Consider the following 14,535-nt stretch of genomic DNA (forward strand, 5'->3'; position numbering starts at 1 on the left):
AAGAAAGCCGGTGTTGTTTGTGCTGAGGCGCGCGAGGCTGAGACTTCTAACTGAGGTCTGTCCGACGGTTTTCTGTCTGAGCGAGGTCCTGTTTGTCTGCTGTTCTGCATTTTTCTACGTCTGGGTCCATTAGAAACGTTTTCATTTTCCCCGGGGTTTACTTTACATTCCACACAGTTGAAAACTCCAACAAGTTCAACGGTGGAAAACACTGCGTGACGAGAACGCTTGTATTTTCATTCACTAAATGCCGCAATGTGTTTTAAAGAACAAATTACCACATTGAAACTGACAAACCAGCAGGCCGCGGAAAGTTTGTCACAAAAACAGAAGAAAGCCGAAGTAATGTCCCCAAACTGAGAATTTTTTTAGGATGTTTTTTTTTTTCCAAGTTGACGCGGACAAACTTGACGAAGACATAATGTTCAGAGCTTCTCATAAAGCAAAAACGGTGGATGACACAAGAACTGCAGGGATATCAGCTACACTGCTGCTGTTTGCAATTCTTAAGTGCAGAACAACTAGAATGGAAAGATTGCAATACATAGTGACAGCTCATTATCATCCCATCCCTCAACGAATACCCCAGGAAAAATAACTTCCACTGAAATAAAAGAAAAACAGAGAAAGAACACAGACAGGACAGAGTATGGGCATATCATTGCAGAAAAAGATCAGCAAAGGCCGCAAACATACATCTCCATTGATATTTTGGCAAAGGTATGAGGGCATTGTACAGTGATGTATTCATATGTTAGGCCCGCGTGTTCACTAGATGGCAGAGTTCTTTTTTTACCAAACTCACTGACCTATATAAAGAGAAGACACAGTCAGCCTGCCCAATTCAACAAGTTGAAGCCAGTTCCCATTTGTAACTGGTCATCTAACAATAAAAGGTAGGAATCTCTATATGTATGCCCTCCGATTATCTCAACAACCGTTTATTCGATCTACATCACACTTGGTGGGCCCAAGGACGTGCAGTGTCAAATTTAAGGCAATTTGGACACGCAACACGTGTAATGTTAATAAACTTTCAATGAACAGTCAAACCAGCGGGGGGTGGGGCTTCCCGTGAAAGCAAACGTTAAAATATGAATAAACTTTGAATAAACAAGCAAACAACAAGTTTATCCAAAAGAGAGACTTGGGTGTTTTTTTCTAGGGCTGCTCCCTGAAATAATCCGTCAGAAACCCGTCTGTCGACTGAGATTCTTCAAGTTGAGCAGTCGTTTTTTAACCCCCCCCCCCCCAATCAGTGGGTATTAAAATAACAGGATAAAACAGAAGCTCACAAAACCACAGGGATAACATTTCAATGAGGAATTATGAATAAGAGGAATCACTCACATTGTTATATATGTGAATGGTCCCGCTCTCTGTGCGCCCTGATCGCCGTGCCCCGTTCCTCCAAAAAAAACACCTTAAAACAGTTGTTTTATTTGGAGGAACCATAACAGGGCACGGAGGAACAGGACACGAGTAGGGATGCGTACCGTTGCGATTTAACGGTACTACTCCTCTTACGATACTGCTTATCGAGCCAGTACTTTAGCAGTGCTCTTATCGGTCCTTGTTTTATTTTTAAGGGGAAAACTAAAACAAATTAAGAGCAGAATTAACACTGCTTTATTTTCTGAGCATTACACATGCAGAGGAGGCGATCGGGGTGCAATTTGCGCCCCCTTCCCCTTGTGTGTGTGTGAGAGCCAGGCAGAGCGAGCCAGCCCCACCCCCCTCGCGCATACCTCCATATCTCCGGCGAAGGAGCGCGAGAGAGGAAGAGGAGAGATGTGTCTTCTAATAATACCGAAAACACTTCTGAGACGAATATCTTAATCTTATTGCAGGTTAGAAATGGGTCATATAGCCTTAATAAATAGAAAATACATTTTCTTAATTTCTCCAATACCGTTAACAGAACCGGTAAAGTTGGAGCTTATCCATACTACGGTCTTAAATAATTTAGCCCCAGGACCCGTTTAATACTGGGTCTCTGTAACGTTCCTCTGTGCCCCCTCCCCCTGTCGAATATTCGCATTGAACAGCCGATTTGACTGACAAAATTCAGGTAGAGCCCAAGTTATGCCCTGCAGAGTTTCCAACCGTTAGAAAAAATTGGTGCTGGTCAATGTGTCCTGGGAGATTTCAATCATTCAGACAAATGGGAGGGATTCCGGTCAAATATCATCCGTGTTTATTGAGCGTAAAAACAATTGATAAGCAGGCTATATTGAGAACGACATCATCAAGGCATGCAGATGTATAATATTTTTTATTGAATATTCAAAATAAAATGAGTCCTGTCAGTTAACACCATTTTTTAAATAATTAAATAAAATTATGAATATTACTACTTGAAATCAAATAATTTCAGTTTGTGAACAATAAATAACAACAGCAACTTTAATTAACATTTCACTAAAATAAAAGTTAGATCAAATCAAAAACAAAATAAATATGGCAAGTAGGTCTAAAAAAATAATAAAGTTTGTGGTGTTGTCAGTCTTTGTTGGGACATCCTGTCGATATATTTTACACAATGAATATTTACTGTCTGCTTTGGGTTGAAATTTAAATATCCCCCCCCAAAAAACACAAAACTATGGATGTACGTGTCCCAACGACACATCATCTTTCTGTTTCTCCTCAGAGTTCTGGACGCTGCGGCTCTGACTCCACTCCTTATGTGTGTCTACTGTGTTTACAAGTGCAAACTGTCCACGGGGCATGGGCGGGGCTTAGTTCTATATGGACAAATGTGATTGGTCAGAGGTGAAGCTTTCAGATCAGCTTTACATCGTCCAAACGAATTGGCTTCCTGTTGCAAGTTGCCGAGCGCTGAAATGAACAGATCTGCAGACTATTTCTTATCGAAATGATTCACCCAGCACTAATTCAAATTGTGCTTGGAGGGGATTGGAGGGATTTAAATATGTAGGACTTCAACAGATTTTTCCAGTCAAAAACCGCCAATTACCAGATAATGGAAACCCTGGTGCCCTATGAGAGTGTTTTTCCCTGGGACTTTCATGAACAGGCATGTGTTGAACGGGCACTGCTCTAGCTCTTGAAACAAGGTTTCGCTGCCACACCATTGAATTCTGAGAAAGCCTTATGTCACATAAATGAAAGCAGCCAGCTTTATTCAGTAAATACGATTTTCACTTCTACTTTGTTTCACGGTGGCGATGACACTATTAACAGGTTCCACTTTTTTTAATGCATGTGAACATGTGACGTACCATACTCTGCTAATCTAAACATGGCTCGGAAAGGCACATGAAAGAATTTCTACATTTTTAGCTTTAAAGTTAATTCATGACTATTTATTTTGATTTGTTTGCGACAAAGAATCAGTGATTTTCAGGGACATCTGCTCTGACATGGTCAGAAAGAGTCCCTCGGTCCTCTCTAAATGTCCCTGCATATAATCACAGAGCGCAGATTCCACAACTTTTCGGACTGTTCTCAGAAAACAATGTTTCCAATTTATATTTTAGGGCTGCGGGATCTAAATTTGAATAGAATTTTAATATAAAAAAAAATCTATTCGAATGCTGAAATTGTCATTCGATTGTGTATAATAAATAATTGATTATAAATGTTTGGCTTACGTTTGCGAATCACTCCACATGTGATGAGCAATAAAGTTCAATATAAGTTCATCAAGTTTTTCGCACAGCGAACCCACATTAGAGAGAAACATTCCCAGTAACAGTGTGTGAAGTCCGGGCCGACGGAGACTTACAAGCGCACCGGCGCGCCTCCCTCTCCTCTGGCCTTTCACTGTGTGTACAAGGGAGAGTGCAGTGCGCCTTTGACCAGAATGTCCAGTAATTCCACAGATGTGGCAATGAAAGTGGTAAATAAACCCGACCATCACTGATGGAATGATCTTCAGTGCAGAGGTTCTCAACCATCGGCTCGCCACCGGGCCGTGAGAACGCCGGCGGATTTTGTTCAGGAGCGATCTGCAGCAGCAGCTGGAAACGGAGTAAATTAAATACATCTAGAGTTTTTATTTGCTTAGTTTAGAAAAAAGATGGCTCTGATCGGAGCTGCAAAACCGTGTGTAACACCCCCCACCCCCTTTCTAAATTTCAGCCGTAAAAATCGGAATATAAAAAAAAAATGCATACAGATTTGAATGGGATAATAGAGGAATATATACATGTTAAATTAAATTAAATTAAATACATGTTATTTGTTTAGCGTTTAACATAAAGCTATGAGAATACACTTAATACTGTAAATTTAGAATTATTATTATCTGATAAATATTGCGATAATATCCACATCGATCAATATAAAAAAACATATCGTGATAACATTTTCAATGAGTCAATGTGCTCCAGAACTACAGTTTTAAATTGCCTGTGTGTACACACATACACATCCATCCATCCATCCATCCATCCATCCATACATCCATCCGGGAATGTACAGGCAATTTAAAACTGTAGTTCTGGAGCACATCATCGCTCACTGAAAAACACAAACCAGGTCCTTGTTTCAGTCCTTGTACCTCGCCAATCAACATATGGATAGAGGCAGAGAGGGAAAGAGAGAAGGTACACAGTTCAAAGCAGAGGAAAACTGCTTTCAGTGCTTCAACTACCCCTGCCTCAGGAAAAACATCCCCCACCCTTTACACACACACACACACACACACACACACACACACACACACACACACACACACACACACACACACACACACACACACACGTTCAGATGGGCTGTGTGCATCTCCCCAGTTCTCACACAAACTGCAGTGTGTAGAAAAACCAAAGAAAATAAATGAAGGTGGAGACAAAGAGATGACAGATTCCACTGTGTGAGTGTGTGTGCGCTCCTCTTGCATTGCCCAATACTATTCATCATCAAAATAGACAAAGAATGGCGAGTAGCGGGACAGAGCCCACATGAGAAAACACACAATACTCATAAACAAACAAGCTATAATTCCCTTTAAAACAACCCTGTCCTCTTTAATAATCTTGATTTGTGGGTTTAGGCAGTAGGAGAGTGTGAGTGAGAACACTCTTCCAGAGAAGAGTGATGAAGGGACCAAACAACTATGAGAGGCTGTGGTCACACAGTACTAATATTATGGAAATTAGTTCATTAATCAATGGCCAAACAGCCTTTTATCGGGAAAGCCAGAGCACCGGCCCTGATTGGCCTCCATCCTGCCAGGTCAGATAACTAACACACACACACACACACACACACACACACACACACACACACACACACACACACACACACACACACACACACACACACACACACACACACACACACACACACCTTTACTTGCTTCTGATGGAGCCTATGGGGGGAAAAAACCCTGATAATTTAGCATGAGGATATGTCAGTCGTTTAAACTGCGAGAAGCTCAGACACTGCTTTCCCAGAAGCCTGGTGTGCACAGTTATGTGCACGTTTCTACCTGTGCCACTCGGTAAAAAATAAACACATTCGGACCGCGTCACGGCTGATGATCTGTCCTTCTTTTTCCTCCCTTTTCAGTATGGTTTTCTACCCGCCCTCCCTTTTCCACGGCCCCCCTCCTCTCCCGCTCTCTCCCCCCACCCCCGCTGAATTGGTGGAGTAAACACAGGAAGAGAGCGGGCTCTGTTCCACCGAGCCAGAGCCGGCGCTGGGCGTTCCTGCGGAGCTCCAGCACCGGGGTCAAAAGTTTACTGTGGTTTTCATTTCACCTTTCCCCAGCCAATCGCAGAGCCCGCACCGCAGCGCCTGAACTCTGACCCCGGCAAAGAATTTCACTCAAAAGAGGGTCTGACGCCAGCTTCACAGCCACACGCTCCTCCCCTCGCGGTTGCTTCGACCCGACCCCCCGCCACACACACAATCCTGCTCTTCTCCTCTTTTACTCCCTTTCCTTTCTCAGTTGCATTTGTTGACATAACGTAGGTGAAGAAATTCCATGAATAAGGAATAGAGCCAAGTGGTGAAATGTTTGTATTTTGAGAACAACAACCAATGACCGCTTCTTTTTTGTTAAATGTTGATGAAGTCAAAAGATGGGCAGAAAAAAAGGTCAGATTGTCTTGTGGTAACATGAGGGTCTTGTTTTCTTTTTTCAGTTAATCCGTTTTGTTGTTTTTTTTAGCTTATCCCTCCTTGCAGATGGAGAAATTTCCCAATTATGAGATATAAAATAATGGATTACAATCAATCCCAGGTGATCATGGAAAGTGCCTCTCTCTTTCTCTCCAAACCGCTTGGCAGTGGCAACCGTGCATCCCATGACCCCCCCACCCGCTCCGAAAACACCACCTCATGCTGGTTCTGGGACCAGGCTAACACTATTAAAAGTGTGTTTAAATGACTTATGGGGACAGGCCAGGCACAGGGGTCACCAGGACCAAGTGTTGAACTGACGGAGAGTGAAAGTAAAAACAGGGCGGAGCGGGGAGGGCGGGCCTTGCCAGGCGGCCGGCAGAGCGCCCAGAGACCGTTTGAGAAGCCAATCCACAAGTAGCTTCGAGCATCCAGAGCCCCAGTGCCACAGCCAGTTTGTTTTGTGTTGTCGTGGTGGCGCTGTGCTCTGCTCCATCTGCTGGGGTGATTAAGGCTACACAGCTAATCAGGTCCCCTGCACTGGGAAGCACTGGGCAGTGGAATGGCAGATGTTGAGGTTCTCAGCATCACGGCGGCCCCGGAGTTCATTGGAGATGTATTGTCATGAATGTTACGTGCACAAGGGTCTGGACTAAGTCCTATCTTGAGACATCAGAGTTGCTGTTTAATGCGTGCTCACAGAAGTTCAGATTCAAAAACATAAATGAATGAAAGTCACTCACCCTAAGAGCACAGTGTTGGTAATTACTTTAGCCACTGCAAAGAACTCAAGTTTGATCCCACTGAGACGGACTATAGATTTTTGGATCAGAAAGTAAACAAGGTTAGTGACACAGCAACTTTACACAACGGGGAAAGCACCATATCATTGGAAATCTGTTTAGATGTTGGATCATTTAATTCTAATGAAATAGTCACAATTGTCATCACTAATAGTCAAACAGACGTTTATCCTGCACGATCTACAAACCGATAGAGCTAGACATTTAAAAAAAAATAAAAAGCTTCAGTTTTAATGAATCTCAATCGATCAAGAAGAGCCATTGTGACGACAAGCAAGACCCCTGTTGTTGTTGCACAGACGTCATATTGAAACAGGCAGAGACAAATACCACTAGTACTTCCAAAGCGACAAGATAAAGATCACATTCAATGTCGAATTACAAGCAAAAACTTTGAATTTGGTCCAAAAACAAAAGTACAGATTGTGATGGTGCAAATAAAATTGATAGATTATAGACAATGTTACAGTTGTTAGTTGTTTATTTATTGCAGTTTTTTGCTCTGCATTCGCTGCGTTTGTGTGTTTTGAAAGCTACCTTTGTTAAGGACCAAACAACCCTCGTCTTGCCATGCCATGTTTCTGCACAAATTGTTATGTAACATAATGCAAATATTAGCTTCCATCCAATGTCATGAGTTAGCAAATGGAAAAAAACGCTTGGGCTGTTTGAATATTGATTTTTGTACTGGAGCCAACCTGCTTATAACAACTCCCATGTTATTTAAACTGCAGCCACAAAGAACAACTGGTTCCAGTGTGACTATTATAATCACATGAACTTAGACAGGCAGCATGGAACAAGTCTCGTCAAACGTAGCGGGGCCAAAAGCGTGCAATATTTTGAAGGGATCATTGCTTGTGTTCTCATTACTTGTATACATTTCTTTGGCTGTAAAACTCTACCATCGACAGAAAGCTCACAACAATACGGCACAACAGGGTGCAAGTTAAACTTTCCAGTGCTTTTTTTCTTCTTCAATTTTTTGATTTTCGTTGCAGTAACAACAAGCATTATGAACAACCATGAAATCACAGAACAGAACGGAATGGTGGTAATGGTGAAAGCCACATTTTCACTTAATCCAGTAGGAAAAAACATCCCCATCCCAATTAGCAAAAGAAATTTTTTGGGGGTTGAAGACATCGGACCAAGTTAGCTGAAGCTTTCCTAGCCAGCGTTGACAGGAGATAGTAAATCTGGGCTGCGCTTGTTGGTCGACCCAGAATAGCCGGGGCCTCTCATGTTGGAGTGGAACTTTGTGTCATTCAAGACCCGACTTTCCTCTGGGCTGCAGGAGCAGAGGCAGGGCAAACGCAGGGCAGGAAAGAGGTGGGCAAACGAGTTGGAGCCACAAGGGGAGGGCCGAATGAAAGCAAGGTGTCCACGCCGTAGTTGAGAAGTTCATCCAGAAAATGAAACTCTCTTCTACCCCACCCGCTTTACCAGCTTTTCTCTTTCTCCTCCTCTCCTGGCTGTCTGACAGACGGGGTGGAGGGGAGGGGGGGGGTTGGAGAGAAGGCGAGAGAGCAAGCATCTGGTAGCATTTATCTCACAAACCAAACTTTTTTTTTTCCACTCAGAGTCTCTGCCCCCGAAAAGACTTTAGAAAAGGGGCCCTAAACAAAAAACACAAACAAGATCTTGCTAACATTTAACAATGGTAAAAAAAAAAAAAAAAACTACAACAGCAAGTTTCCCTCTCATTGGCTTGTTCAGGTGAAGCCTTATTTTACGAGCATTCTTCAGCTGAGGGAGAGAAAGTAAAAGGGGGGGTTGAAGTTAAAGAGGAAGGGCAAAGGAGGTGGGGGGGTGGCAAGGCTCTTGGCACCCCCTACCCGTAATAAACTCTTGCTTTCGTCCAATCAACAGCGAGTGAACTGTTCAAAGCCTTGCTAGTTATAAACTGGAATTGGGTGCAATGATTACTTCAGGCTGCCCGTTTGGCTTTTAGAAGTGTGCATGGCTCACATATGGCTCAACTAGCCTAGCATTTGGACATTAGCTCGGGGTTGAAGGAGAGGGGAGAGAGGGAATGAATGAGAGTCAACACAAATGGAGACCGACTGAAATCTGGACGGGTCGTCTTGGACCCGGTGAGCAGTCTGCCTGGCTTCCACCGCAGAACGAAACGGCCCCCTTTGGGTTTTAGCAGCTCTGCTCATACTCTTAGGCACACTTGTCTGGGCAACGTAGCTGTGAATATTTTAAGAGTGGAAACACAACTGTCCTGTTCAACAGAGTTTTCTAGATCCGTTTGGAGGGAGGCAAGGAAGTAAACGTACCTGTTGTGTAAGACTGAACACACTCTTTAGTGCAGAGCATGCGTTCTTCTAAGCACAGATAGAGTTCATTGTCGAAGTAGGAGCGACCTTGACAACCACTGTATGAAAGCAACTTCATGATATAAAATGGGTCGACAAAGAAAATATGGGACAGCTACTAGAGGGAGGGCCAGATTCACAGTATCATGGACAACTGAAATTTAAAATAAGTCTATACTATACTACATACATTCAAACAAAAATAAAGATTGAAATTTTAACTCAATCCGTTCTTCGTCAGCCAACAATGCTTGGTCTAAATAAGTGTAAAGAAAACAGTTAATGGAAGTGCACTCTTTAGTTTAACAAGGAACAGACAGAAAAAGCTCCTCAAGCATTTGACTTTGCTCAAGCCCCTGTAGCCCCTGTCCTGTTGCCTTAGAAAGGAGTCAAATTTCAATTAGGGAAACAATTGGCTTTTCCTTTCAGCTCTGTGTGTCATCGGGAGTCCCTCCCAAAGCCCCCTCTTTGCTACCCAGCTATTAATCCTAGGTTAAGGACACATACCTCAAAAGTGATTGGCGCTTCACTCGAAACTAACATTATCAGTTCACTCCCTCTCGTTGCACGCTGTCTCTGACAACGCACAGAAGAATGCTGCCTATTCAGACTTGACCAGCGTAGAATAGCAGCTTGACAACAACAGAGTGGAGACAGCTATCAAAAAGCACCTCACTGCCATTCAAAAAGTGGAGCTCTCTATTTATGTCTGTTTTTCTTAGTAATATCTAGCAATCCAAATATCTGAATATCCACTTAAAGCCACAACGCAGTGGTTTCTTACTGTTGTTTATCTCTTCAAACATATCTAATAAATCTACTTTGCAGGGAAAATAAAGAATTGTCAGGTTGACGGATCTGGACATTAACACACAGGATCTTGAGCAACACCTCCGTTTTGATACCAGAATCTGGTGGCTTTAGAGATTCTTCTTCCAAGTTCCATGAGAAAAAGTGATAAGTTAATGAATTATTGGGAGTGCAGGGGCAGGCAGACAAAGAGAAAAAGCTATGCATCTACGTCACTTCTTCACCCCATCTGCAGTCAAAGAATCCCTCCAAAGATTGATTCATTGTTAACGCAGCCTGACACGCTGTGTGAGGGAAGAAAGGGAGGGATAAAGGGACAGAGAAAAGGGGACAGGGGCTCCATTTGCCAAGAATATGAGCAGAACCAGTTCATTGGACAGGTTCCCACAGTGGTCATTCCACTATCAACTAGAATACCAAATACATTGGCTTGACTAATGGCATTCCAGCAGACTCAGGATGAAGAAAAATTTGCCCATCTGAGGAATAAGCGTTGACGGCTGAATTATTTCACTCATTCATCTCAAACTTTATTTAACACCTAGCTTATGTTGCTGAGGTCACAAGCCTGCCAGCTCATCAATATTTTTTTAAGCATTTTATAACAATTTACCTAAAATTTCATTAAGTCATTAAGTCAAATGTCTTTTATTTGTAAATGAACGTGTTCAATAAATTTGATGTTGATCACAACTTCATTTTTGCTACAAAAAAAAGAAAAGAAAAGGAAAAAAAAAAATCAAGAGTAGAAAGAACTAAAGAGCTGCAAATGCCTGCAAGTATTGGCAAGGCTGCCCCCAGGCAAGTGCAGCTTCAGCACACCTAGACGTCAGGCGTTTATTGAAATGACTAACTTGCCTCTTCATTGTGTCTACACTTGAGCAAGCGCTTGAAGAATGCTCGCACTGCCTCGAAAGGTGCTCGCCGTCTCTCCACATGAGTGAGCAGCGGCTCTACCTGAAACCCGTCGTGCAGTGCTGCATACCTTGAAAGCGTCGAGTCTACCACGCACCTCAATCTCACGTGTCCTCAGACAAATTAAGCAGTGTTTCCCAGTGGTTTCTGGCCCCACACTCTTTACAATTAAATAATGTCAGAAAACATGTATAACTAAGCTTTCAAGCCGCCATAGAAATCCATCCTACACTTTCTGTGTGAAACTTGAGCTTGTGTTCTGGCTGGAACTGATGAATTAGTACAGCCTTGCGATTTTGATCTTGCAACACAAGAGCTAGTTTCCATCATTTCTTTATTTGAAGTGTAATTTAGAAAAGAAATCACAACACACCAGTGTGCTGTGGCACAGTGGCTGAGTGTATGACACTGTTCTGATGTGAATTAGAAGTGAGCCAAACGTGGACATGTAATGCAGTGGTTCTCAACATGGGGTCCTTCAAGAAGTTCCAGGGGAGTCCCTGGCAAAATGATTAATAGTTCAACTTCACCATTATTTCATTCACGAGTAATTAGCCCCATTAGAGAGTGCACAGTGATAGCAGTTTGACTGTTATCTCCCTAATTATAGTAAATCTGCCATGCGCCCCAACACATCCATCTCTGCCCCGGTCCCTCAGACAGATGAAGTGTCTTAATGTGAATGAGAAGTGGGCCAATCGACAACATGTAATGTAGTGGTTCTCAACGTGGGGTCCCCAGCAAAATGATTAACAGCACAATTCATTAATGATAAAGACGTCAGCACCATTAGAAAATGTCCTGCGACTGTTATGGTTATCGTTTCACTGTTATCACCCTTACTATCGTGTGGAAGTTCGAACGAAATACTATCCAACAACAAACACCTTCCGTGGTCGGTCTGTAATGCTCATGAAATTGAGGATCCTCGATAGGAAAGCGGTTGAGAATCACTCCCTATTAAAATGATCAAGCAAAGTTTGAAGCCCGTATTGGAAAAACACGAGCACCCACCGCGAAGGGCGAAGGGTATGGTGAAGTTGCAGAAAAACAATATCAGAGTTGAGTGTATAGCTGCTAGTGTCGGTCTGCCCGCTCCTAACCCTTGTGGGAGCCAGACTGCCTGCAACCCGCTTCGGTGGAAAATTACGAGTAAATTTACGCCAACCTACATGCTTATTACCCGCTTATAACCGCGGCGTTATTTTAGACACTAAAAAACTCACCGCCCTCTGTGATTTCATTGAGTAGAAACCCCGGTTCCTTCCTCGCGTCTATGAACTCTCCGCCATCTTCAGCAGGACCGTGTTTGTTTAAATGGGGAAACGCTCCCAAAGTGCGAGAAGCCAGCTTGTGGCGGAGGCCAGGTGCATGCTGGGTAGTGTAGTTCACGGCCCCCCTCGGCCCGTGTGACAAAGGGAGCGACTCGTCACGCGAACGAACTACACGAACAGGAAATGCCCACGTGAGCGGCGGTTCAGCGATATTATTGAGGCGAGGAAAATAAATAAATAACTACATTTATTTATAGGTCCTCGATGTAAAGTGCACAATGCCGTATTTAGCAATATATTATATATGTATAAAATATATTTAAAAAATAATAATATATAATGTGATATACATATATATATAATGTGAATATAACTATGTATATATATGTATGTGAATATATATATATATATATGTATATATGTATGTATGTGTATATATATATATATATATGTATGTGTGTATATATATATATAATGCGCGTCTACAAAATATAATAAAATACTGAAAGCAACAACAGAAAGTACCTTATTTTGAAATCATATTCCGGTCTATGCTTTTTATGTAAACCAACCACCAACACGGCCTATAAAAAGGTGAAAAGGGACCCTCTCCAATCAGCTACTGCAACCCTTAATGTTGGAGTTACTTTTATTTCATTATAAATAGAAATTCATTAAAAAAAACAAAAACGAATCGTATAACAGCACCCCCCCCCCCCCCCCCCCCCCCCCCGCAAATCCATCTTGACGATAACGTCGATAAAATTACGTGTCTCGGGCACAAATACGATTCCCTAGTTTCACTGACTACTGGTGCAGGATTCCCTGCATCAGCGGCCATCCCGCCCCGTAGTGTCCACTCTCGCAGAAGTTGGTTGAGAGGCTGCGGTTGCACAGGGAAGCGCGTTTGCTTCGGGTGCAGTTGGCAATTCACCGTGAGAACCTAAGAAGGTGCACGCACACGTAAAGGACTTGCCGGGTACGGGTCGTCCCGCGGCCACCCGCAGAAGAGCCACGGAAGATGGAAGCAACTGTCTCCATGGTGATCACCGGGACACACTAGTGTAGAATTTCAACCGCCATTCTATGGGGGTGCAGGGGGGGGGTTGGAACGACTTTGAGAAAAGAGGCGGTGTAAAATTCAAGGAAATGACCTCCACACTTATTCTCACCTATCCGGACCACAACCCACATTGCAGGCGTTTAAGAATTAAATGTTGTAAAAAAAAAAATATATAATAACAGTGGCATAAGTGGGGAAAAAAAAGAAATACATTTTCAAAAGTATCAATCCAAGGTAAAATGGTTGGGTTGATAAGATGGGTATACGTTCATTATACCCTGCAATGCCACGTCCCTCAGGCTGGGTTATATTAGACCGAGTGGGATAAATTTATGCAGATTGCTAAATGTTATTCATCCAGATATTTGGAAATCATTCGTTCTAACTCACACATTGGAACATGCCTGTCTCGTGAGGTTCGGATGATTATCTGATGATCAATAGTGTTATATATGTAGATTACTACCTTTTTGGGATCTATTAACACCCCCCACACACACACACACACACACACACACACACACCGGACACATAAATTATAACGACCAGTATATGGTTTTGCAATGTGTGTATTCGTGAGTGTGTGTGTGAACGAGTCTGGGTTACATTCCACAGAGACCTAAGCAGGGCCCATGGCCCTCTGTTTGTGGCCCTTCCCCCACAAAACACAGAGGACTGACCTCCCCCTCTCCCCGTCAGCGGGTATGAGACACTTCATCCCATCCCCCCGTCCCTACTTAGCTCTCTGCAGTGAAAAGACAGGAGATAACAGTTTGAAAGGACAGGAGATAGCCCCCTAATCATTAATGTATTCAGATGGCTTTACCTGCAAACAACCAGCAACATGCCTTGCATGGCTCCGGACCCAGACCCTGCCCCCACCCTGCATGCAAAACACCCAGCGAGCCACCAGAGGGGACACAGCCACACACTTTCATTTGAATTACATCAGTAAACCAAACCAATGCAATCAAGAGGGGAACGGAAACCGAGCACTTTTGAATCTCTTACAGGCCTAGCAGGTCGTGTTTACAGATTTCGTCACGCCTAGGTTTACAACGGGGTGCATGAGAATTCAGATTTGCCTCCCTACAAATGACCACTACCCTCTTCCTTTTTTTATTAGAGGATGATTTGGGAAATGAGTGACTTCACATTCAAAATGTATCGCTGTATTAAGTTTAACATAACCCATCTGTCATCAGCCATTTTTTGTATTGTTTACATGTTATTAATCACGTTCAGAAACATCC

General features: G+C 43.0%; 1 protein-coding gene across 3 annotated transcripts in view; it reads right to left on the bottom strand.

The window, feature by feature from the left end:
* ncoa3 (nuclear receptor coactivator 3) overlaps positions 1-12,244 on the bottom strand; it is a 32,636-nt gene extending 20,392 nt beyond the window's left edge. For all 3 annotated transcript variants that reach the window (XM_080001628.1, XM_080001627.1, XM_080001626.1), the window contains exon 1: positions 12,172-12,244. The gene's annotated coding sequence lies outside the window, so the exon portion shown is untranslated. The remainder of the gene's footprint in view (positions 1-12,171) is intronic.
* Between the last annotated feature and the right edge of the window lie 2,291 nt (positions 12,245-14,535).

The sequence above is a fragment of the Zeus faber genome (genome assembly GCF_960531495.2).
Source record: "Zeus faber genome assembly, chromosome: 5".
NCBI classification, from domain to species: domain Eukaryota; kingdom Metazoa; phylum Chordata; class Actinopteri; order Zeiformes; family Zeidae; genus Zeus; species Zeus faber.